Source organism: Orycteropus afer, unplaced genomic scaffold, assembly GCF_000298275.1.
Source record: "Orycteropus afer afer isolate SDZICR_OR568_19922 unplaced genomic scaffold, OryAfe1.0 scaffold00089, whole genome shotgun sequence".
Taxonomy (NCBI): domain Eukaryota; kingdom Metazoa; phylum Chordata; class Mammalia; order Tubulidentata; family Orycteropodidae; genus Orycteropus; species Orycteropus afer.
Genome location: NW_006921676.1, coordinates 8,487,254 through 8,495,718, shown reverse-complemented (window position 1 = coordinate 8,495,718; position 8,465 = coordinate 8,487,254).

The following is an 8,465-nucleotide window of genomic DNA, read 5'->3' as shown; positions in this document are numbered from 1 at the left end:
ACATGCAAGTAAAATCTTACTGAAGATAATTCAAAAATGGTAGCAGCAGTATATTGACAGAGAGCTTCCAGAAATGCAAGCTGGATTCAGAAGAGGATGGAAAGAGGAATATCACTGCTGATGTCAGATGGATCTTGGCTGAAAGTAAAGTATGCCAGAAAGATATTTACTTATGTTTTATTGACTATGCAAAAGGATTCGATTGTGTGAATCATAACAAATTATGGGTAACATTGAGAAGAATGGGAATTCCAGAACACTTGATTGTACACATGAGGAACCTGTACATAGATCAGGAGGCTGTCATTCAAACAGAATGGTTCAAAATCAAGAAGAGAGTGTGTCAAGGTTGTACCCTTTCACCATACTTATTCAACTTGTATTCTGACCAAATAAGCTGAGAAGCTGGGTTATATGAAGAAGAATGTGGCATCAGGATTGGAGGAAGACTCATTAACAACCTATGCTATGCAGATGACACAATTTTGCTTGCTGAAAGTGAGGATGACTTGAAGCACTTACTCATGAAGCACTTACTCAGAAGGAAGGTTGGGCAATCCTACTTCCGTAGTGATACTGCCTCAGAAACCCAAGGAGGGGTTGCTATGAGTTGGGGCTGACTCAACGGCAAACAACAACAAACAACAAAAACATGAAGATTAAAGACTACAGTCTGCAGTATGGAGTACACTTCAATATAAGAAAACAAAAATCCTCACAACTCGCCCAAAAAACAGCTTCATGGTGGATGGAGAAAAGATTGATGTTGTCAAGGACTTCATATTACTTGGTTCTACAATCAACACCAATAGAAGCAGCAGTGAAGACATCAGACAACGTATTACATTGGGTAAATCTGCTGCAAAAGACCTCTTTCAATTGAAGAAGAGCAAAGATTTCGCCTTGAAATCTAAGGTGTGCCTAACCCAACCATGGTATTTCAATCGCCTCTTATGCATGTGAGAACTGGACAATGAATAAGGAAGACAGAAGAAGAGTCAATTCTTTTGGGTGGTGGTGTTGGAGAAGAATGCTAAGAGTACCATGGTCTGCTAAAATGACTAACAAGTCTGTCCTGGAAGAAGTGCAGCTGAATGCTCCTTGGATGTGAGAATAGCCAGACTTTGTCTTCCCTACTTTGGTCATGTTATCATAAGGGACCATTCCCTGGAGAAGGATATCATGCTTGGTAAAGTGGAGGGTCAATGAAGAAGGGGAAGGCCCTCAATGAGATGGATCGACACAGTGGCTCCAGTGATGGCCTCAGGTATAGAAAGGATCCTGAGGCTGGCACAAGACTGGTCAGTGTTTCATTCTGCTGTGCATGGAGTCACTATAAGTCAGAGACGATTCAACAGCACCTAACAACAACAACACCTCACCAAGGCTCTCACACCCTTGCTAGCCTTCTACTTCACCAAATAAGATGTCCTCTTCCAGCAACTGACACTTCCTGATGACCTGCAAGCAAGTCCAGCAGTGTTTTGTTGTGAGCCACAAATTTTTCATTGGCTAATTTCAGAAGTATATCACCAGGCCTTTCTTCCTAGTCTGTCTTAGTCTGGATGCTCTGGTGAAACCTCTCCAGTATGAGTGACCCTGCTGGTGTATAAAATAATGGTGGCATAGCTTCCAGCATCATAGCAACATTCCAGCCAGCACAATAAGACAAAGTGACAGACAGGTGGTGGTGCATGATCTTATCTGCCTCTTAAGCCAGAAAACTGGCTTTAGGAGACAGCTCGGATATGATATAGTTCAACTCATTCATTCATCAGTGAAGAAACTGTGACTTTTTACATGTGATTATGTCAGATGAGGCAGCAGAGTCTCACTTCTTTTTTTTTAAGACACAAAACATTGAGGAGAAAAACATGTGGGTGGAAATACGAGGTACTAAATTACCTGTTCAACTTCAGGAAAAAGGTGGCTTCTGCTCCTAAATTGAATTTGAAGCATAGATTCAAACGAGTGGACTGGAAAAAAAAAAAAGTCTCTTGTATTTAAAGCATTTGCTATGATATTTTTCTCAACAAACCCCTGAGCATCTTTATTTTGCTTTGGAATTTTGTTCACAATTCTTTCTTCAGTCCCTTAGTGATACTCAGTTTCTTTCTCTACTGCACGTGGTCCCTGGACAGCTAGACGATACCTTGAAAGGGAAGCTAAAGATGACTGTCCCGACATGACCTGTAAGGAGATCCCAGGCTGACTGTGAATTAGGTCCAGGATATCAAAGCCTGCCCAAGACATCCAAGGATCCTTGACAATAACAAGGAGCTCTACTCAAAATTGTTGCTAATTGTATATTGTTAAAAAGAGAAAATGAATCTCAAGGAGCTGGCTCTTGCTAGTTCACACTTGAGGAGACTGGTTCATGTAGAACAGTGTCTGGTGATAACTAGCTCTCAACTGGGGGAGCATGTCAGAGGATATGGAGAATGGAACAGGCACAGGAAAAAATGACAAAGATGGACTTCCAGTTTTCTCAAGCACTTCCACTTCCCCTTCATTTTCACACACAGAATCACTATCTTTTTCCCTGCAAACTGGGGTTTGTAGCCAAGACAAAATGAAAATGGATTTTCAACAACTTCTGTTTTCTGGCTGCCTGAGCTAGATGCTCATAGTTTGTCTTTGTTGGAATTTTCTCAGAGTTTCTAAGGATCTGAACTTCATCCCACCTGTCTAGCAGAAAATATTTTATTTTATCATGCAGGTTAGATTTCTATGCCTGTCAGCAAAGGCCTCATTCTCAAGAAGACAATGTGATTGACATATTTTCACACCCATGGAGTTTCAAATGCAGTAGAAGTCCAAGCAAAATGCCATGGTTGCCAACCACGAAAGCTAAAATCAATGAAAAACCTCATTGCAATTCTACATGTGGTAGACTCAGAAGGCTGCTTGTATGGCTAGGCTTTGTTTTTACAGCTCCCTGGGAGGGGAAGTGTTAAGCATCCCTAACAGTCATGCTGGGTTATTGGATCTCAGAGAAGAATGTTGTCTTGTGCCTCACCAGGGCTGTTGCTGCCTCCTTTGCTTTCAAGCCTGGCTGGAGAATGCACAGAAATCAATATAAGAGGAACCCTTATAAATGTGGCCAAAAGAAAAGCTGCAAATACATATGATAAGTTTTCTGGAAGAGTCTTACACATCACTGGATGAAGCATTTAGACAAGGGAATCTTGGCTATTTTTCTATGTTCTATTTTAGATATAGCCCCTGCCTAGGTATGAGCAGGAAGTATCTGAGTGCTCATATTAACTAAAGATGTATACAGTGCATGCAGTAGAAAAGTGATTTCATTAATTCCTGTAAGTGTTCCACCCAAGGGGAGATGAACCAGTAGAGGAAGTTGAGAACTAGGAGTTGGTAAATTTTGTTCTTGTTTTATGGCATCACTAAGTGACCTTTTGGGATCCATTTCCACTTCTTTTCAATTCTGAAATTCAATGACTTATGGAAAATTGTGTTATTACGTATGAGAAAGAGGTAAGATATCAAAAATAAAATCAATAACATGAGTCATTAATCTAAAACTGTGGCCAGCTCCTTCTCTTTGGATGTGGCTCTCACCTGAATTAGAGGGCCTTTCTGGGCAGCCATCTCAGGGTGGGTTTGCTCCCTACATTTACTTGGAGACAAGCACCATAAAATGAGTGAGTTTTGACAAACAGGCAGAGGCATCCCCTCCACCCCCGCCCCATGTCATTGTCAATTTCAGAACTGGCCTCTTTCCCAGGGCTGATGCACATCAGTACTCTGAGGCCAAAGGGAGGAGAGCATCCACAGTGGTTTCCTCTGGCAACTTGCTCCACACTGATTGGGGAAGCAACAGGTAACAACATGTGTAAACCAAAACCAAAACCAAACTCACTGCTGTTGAGTCAGTCCTGACTCATAGTGACCCCTCCTTGGGTTTCCAAGGCAGTATCACTACAGAAGTTGATGTGTAGAGTGACAGATTAATGTTGCCCATTTACTGAGCACCTCCTCTCTGCCAGGTACTGTGCTAGGTGCTTTGTATGTATTGTCCCCAGTTCTCAAAATAATGCAGCAAGGTATGTATTTTATTCCTAATGTATAGCTGGAGAAACTGAAGCTCATGGGTGTTACTTGCCTAAGATCTCTACAATGTAAGTGGCAGAGCAATGATTTGAAAATGTCTGACCAATTCTAATCCCATGCTCTTTCTGCTCTTCAATAGTTCCTCCCAGAGCAATGAGCAGCAGAATGTGCAGAGGAAAGTTTTAATTGTCAAATCATGTCAGTGTTTATTGAGTGCCTACTGTGTGTCCTGTGTTATCCGAGGCATTGAGGAAAACCTCAAACTGCCCTAACTTGATCGTGCCTTCCAGCCTTTGTACTTGCTGTGCCTTCATCTGCCTTTTCTACCATTCCCACCTATGAATTCGTCATCCTTTCCTTCAGGACTTGGTTACAAGCACAGACTGCCTATTTCAAATCCTAGCTCTACTCCTTCCTAACTGTGCAAGTTAGAGCTAGTCACCTACACTCGAGCTCCCATTTCCTTAGCTGTAAAATGCAATGGACTTCCCATAGTGTTATTGAGACAATTAACTGGGAGAATGCATAAACAGCTCTGAGTGATGCCTCACCCATCTATTGCTTGCTAAGTGTTAGCTATTATTTTGTGCCCCTGCTTTTAGTGTTAGATGCCCTTTGTCTGTCTCACATTATACGTGATGCATACCCCTATGCTAACACTTGTAACCTTGAATTTTTTTTATTACCTCTCTGCTTACTGCATCTATCACCTTCTTATAGGAAGGGAATTCCTCATTCATCTTTATATGTTGTTGTTGTTATGTGCCTTCTAGTAGGCCCGACTCATACAGACCCTTCCTTGGGTTTCTGAGGCAGTATCACTAGGGAAGTAGATTGCCCCATCTTCCTTCCGAGGAGTGGCTGGTGGGTTTGAACCACCAGCCTTCTGGTTAGCAGTCAAGTGCCTTAGGCACTATGCTACCAGAGCTCCCCATCTTTATATAATTGTTTTCTATTTACATATTTAGATTGCCCAGCAGAGCACAAGGTCCATGCAACAAGAAACACAATTTGTCTTATGCCATTTAACACCCATGCCTGGCCCATAGTAGGTCCTCAGTAATTGTGGAGTGAATGAGTGACTAAATGACTTACGTGTGAGCCATTACTTCACTTAGTCACTTGAAGGCATTGTGAACATTCTCTGCCAGTAGAGATTCTGGGTACTAATGAAATAATGATGGGAAGCAGATCTCCGTGTGATTACAGAGTTTCTAATTAAGGTACAGAGTCAGGACACACACCACAATTTTTCTTTTCTTTTTTTTTAAAAGCAGTTAATCAAGAGCTAAGTGTTCTATACTGGGATTGCTATAAGGGATTAAGAAAGAGATGAACCTGGTCCAGGAAGACTTTATGGGACTTGTGTTGAGTGCTGAAGGGTAATTTTAATCTGGTTAAGAGAAGACAGAAGAGTAATCATAGAAAACTGGAATACTATATTTTGAAAGAACCTTAAATGCTGCCCTATGAACCCCCTTCTGTGATCTAAATTAGATACATGTACTACAGTTCACAGTAATCAAATTAAACCATGAAGGGAGAAATCCACATACATGTAAGGAGGGTGACTACTGAGAAGAGTGGGAGTGGTGCTTGCCAGACAAGGCATTAGAGTTTCCTTCTGGTGGCTGGAGCGCCAAGGTTCTTCTGTTGTTGTTAGATGCTATTGAGTCAGTTTCCACTCAGAGAGATCCTTTGTACAGTAGAACAAAACACCCCCCAGTCATGTGCCATGCTCATAAATGTTGCTATGCTTGAGCCCATTCTTGCAGCCACAGTCAATCCATCTTGTTGAGGGTCTTCCCTTTTTTCTCTAACTCCCTACTCTACCAAGCATGATGTCCTTCTCCAGGCACTGGTACCTCCTGATAAGATGTCCAAAGTATGTGAGAAGTCTCTCCATTTACTTCTGAGGAGCATTCTGCCTGTACTTTCAAGACATGATGAAGTAAAAAAGCTGAACAAAAAATTCAAAGGGCAACTCAAGAAGACAAAGTATTATAATGATATGTGCAAAGACTTGGAGTTAGAAAATCAAAAGGGAAAAACATGCTTGGCATTTCTCAAGCTGAAAGTACTTAAGAAAACATTGTAGCCTTGAATTACAATGTTGGAAGATTCTATGGTCAAAATACTAAATGACATAGGAAGCATCAAAAGAAGATGAAAGGAATACATAAGAGTTGCTGTGCCAAAAAGAAGTGGTTGACATTCAATCATTTTAGGAGGTAGCATAGAATCAAGAACCAATGGTACTGAAGGAAGAAGTCCAAGCAGCACTGAAGGACTTGACAAAAAACAAGGTTCTAGGACTTGATGGAATACCAAGTGAAATATTTTAACAAATGGATGCAATGCTGGAAGTGCTCACTTCTCTATACAAGAAATTTGGAAGATAGCCACCTGACCAGTTGATTGGAAGAGATCCATATCTGTGCCCATTCCAAAGAAAGTTGAGCCAACAGAATGCAGAAATTATTGAATGATATCATTAATATCACATGCCAGTAAAATTTTCGTGAAGAAAATTCAAAATGGTTGCAGCAGTACATCAACAGGGCACTGCCAGAAATTCAAGCCAGATTCAGAAGAGGGGGTGGAACGAGGGATATCATTGCTGATGTCAGATGGATGTTGGCTGAAAGCAGAGACTACCAGAAAGAACCCCAATGTAGGGACTAATAAAAAGCTCCACTGAATACATTGAATAACAGTCATTGCTATTCTTGCCTTCCTTTCAGTTAACATACATTTCTATTTTCTTCAATTCACTGCTCAAAAATTACCATCTCCATGAAGCATTTGCAATTAACTTCATCATTCTATGATTTCACTCTTCTTTTAACATAATTTTTCACTTACTGTTGTGCTTCTTTGTAAATATTCTTATATTTGTAATGGGTATCTACCTCAACTGTTTTTTAGTTTGTAAACTCCTTGAGCTCAAGGACTATGTTTTTTCCATGTTTTTCATATAATGGTGAAATCTTCCCTGACAGACCACCTTATGACCAAAATTCCCAATCAGATTGAGTGTTCCTGTCCTGCATACTCCTATCATTGTTGATGCTGTGCTTAATTATAGTGGTCTGTATGATTGTCTCCCCAACCATATTAAGGATCAGGACTTACTCATTTTTATATCCCCAGAGCCTAGGAAAGTACCTGGCAAGTAATAGTTGTTCAGTGTTAGTGTCTGTTAAATAAAAAAGAAAATGACTAGATCAATTAATTAATTAATTCCACTTTGTCAGGGAGGAACAATAAGATGATATAGATATAAAAACCAAATTGAATTCACTGCCGTCAAATCGATTCAACTCATAATGATCCTTCCTTGGGTTTCTGAGACATTATCTGTACAGAAGTAGATTGCCCAATCTTCCTTGTGAGGAGTGGCTGGTGGGTGTGAACCACCAGCCTTCTGGGTAGCAGTCAAACGTCTTAGGCATTATGCCACCAGAGCTCCTATAAAAAACCAAACACACTGTCATCGAGTCAGATCCAACTCATAGCGACCCCTCCTTGGGTTTCCGAGGCTTGGGTCAGCAGTCAAGTGCCTTAGACACAGAGCTCCTGATATAGATATAGATATAGATAGATATATAGATATATAGATAGTTTATCAAAAGGAATAGAAACCATCGTTGCTGTTGTTGCTATGTACCATCGAGTCAGCCCCGACTCATAGCGACCCCTACTTGGGTTTCCAAGGTGGTATCTCTACAGAAGTAGAATTGCCCAACCTTCCTTCCGAGGAGTGGCTGGTAGGTTTGAACCACCAGCCTTCTGGTTAGCAGTCAAGTGCCTTAGGCACTATGCTACCAGAGCTCTTATAGAAACCACTATCAGGGTTTTAAGCAGAAGGGATTCCAGTATGAGCTTTGAATACCTACATTATTAGGACAGGTAAAAGGGGCTCTAAGCTAGATCTCCAGGAACGACTCTTAGAACCCTGCAGAATGACCCACCTACTATTTCTGTTGCAATCATGAAAATTGGAACTCAAGTGCCATTGGAACCATTGGATTTTATGAGTACATTTCCACCACCACCATAGCCACAAATGCCTCTTAACTACTGCAAAGCTGGTGACTAAATGTGAGGCTGTGCAGTCCCACCATTATTCCTTCACAAGTCCTTTCCACAGCCACAAAGCTGGGTAGACATAGGAACACCGCTGTAGAAAGCCCCCATCTGTACAACCATTCTTACTAGCATAAAATAATGAAAAGAAGATGGCCTCAAACTCACTTCTACCTTTCAGTCCCCTATAAGTAAGAGAGCCTAAGTGGAATTGACATTCAGAATCCTAACTGCAAAGAAGTCTAAGAAATATATTCTTAAGCTTTTCAGCCTCTGCAATAAAGGAAGATATACCAGAAAAAGGA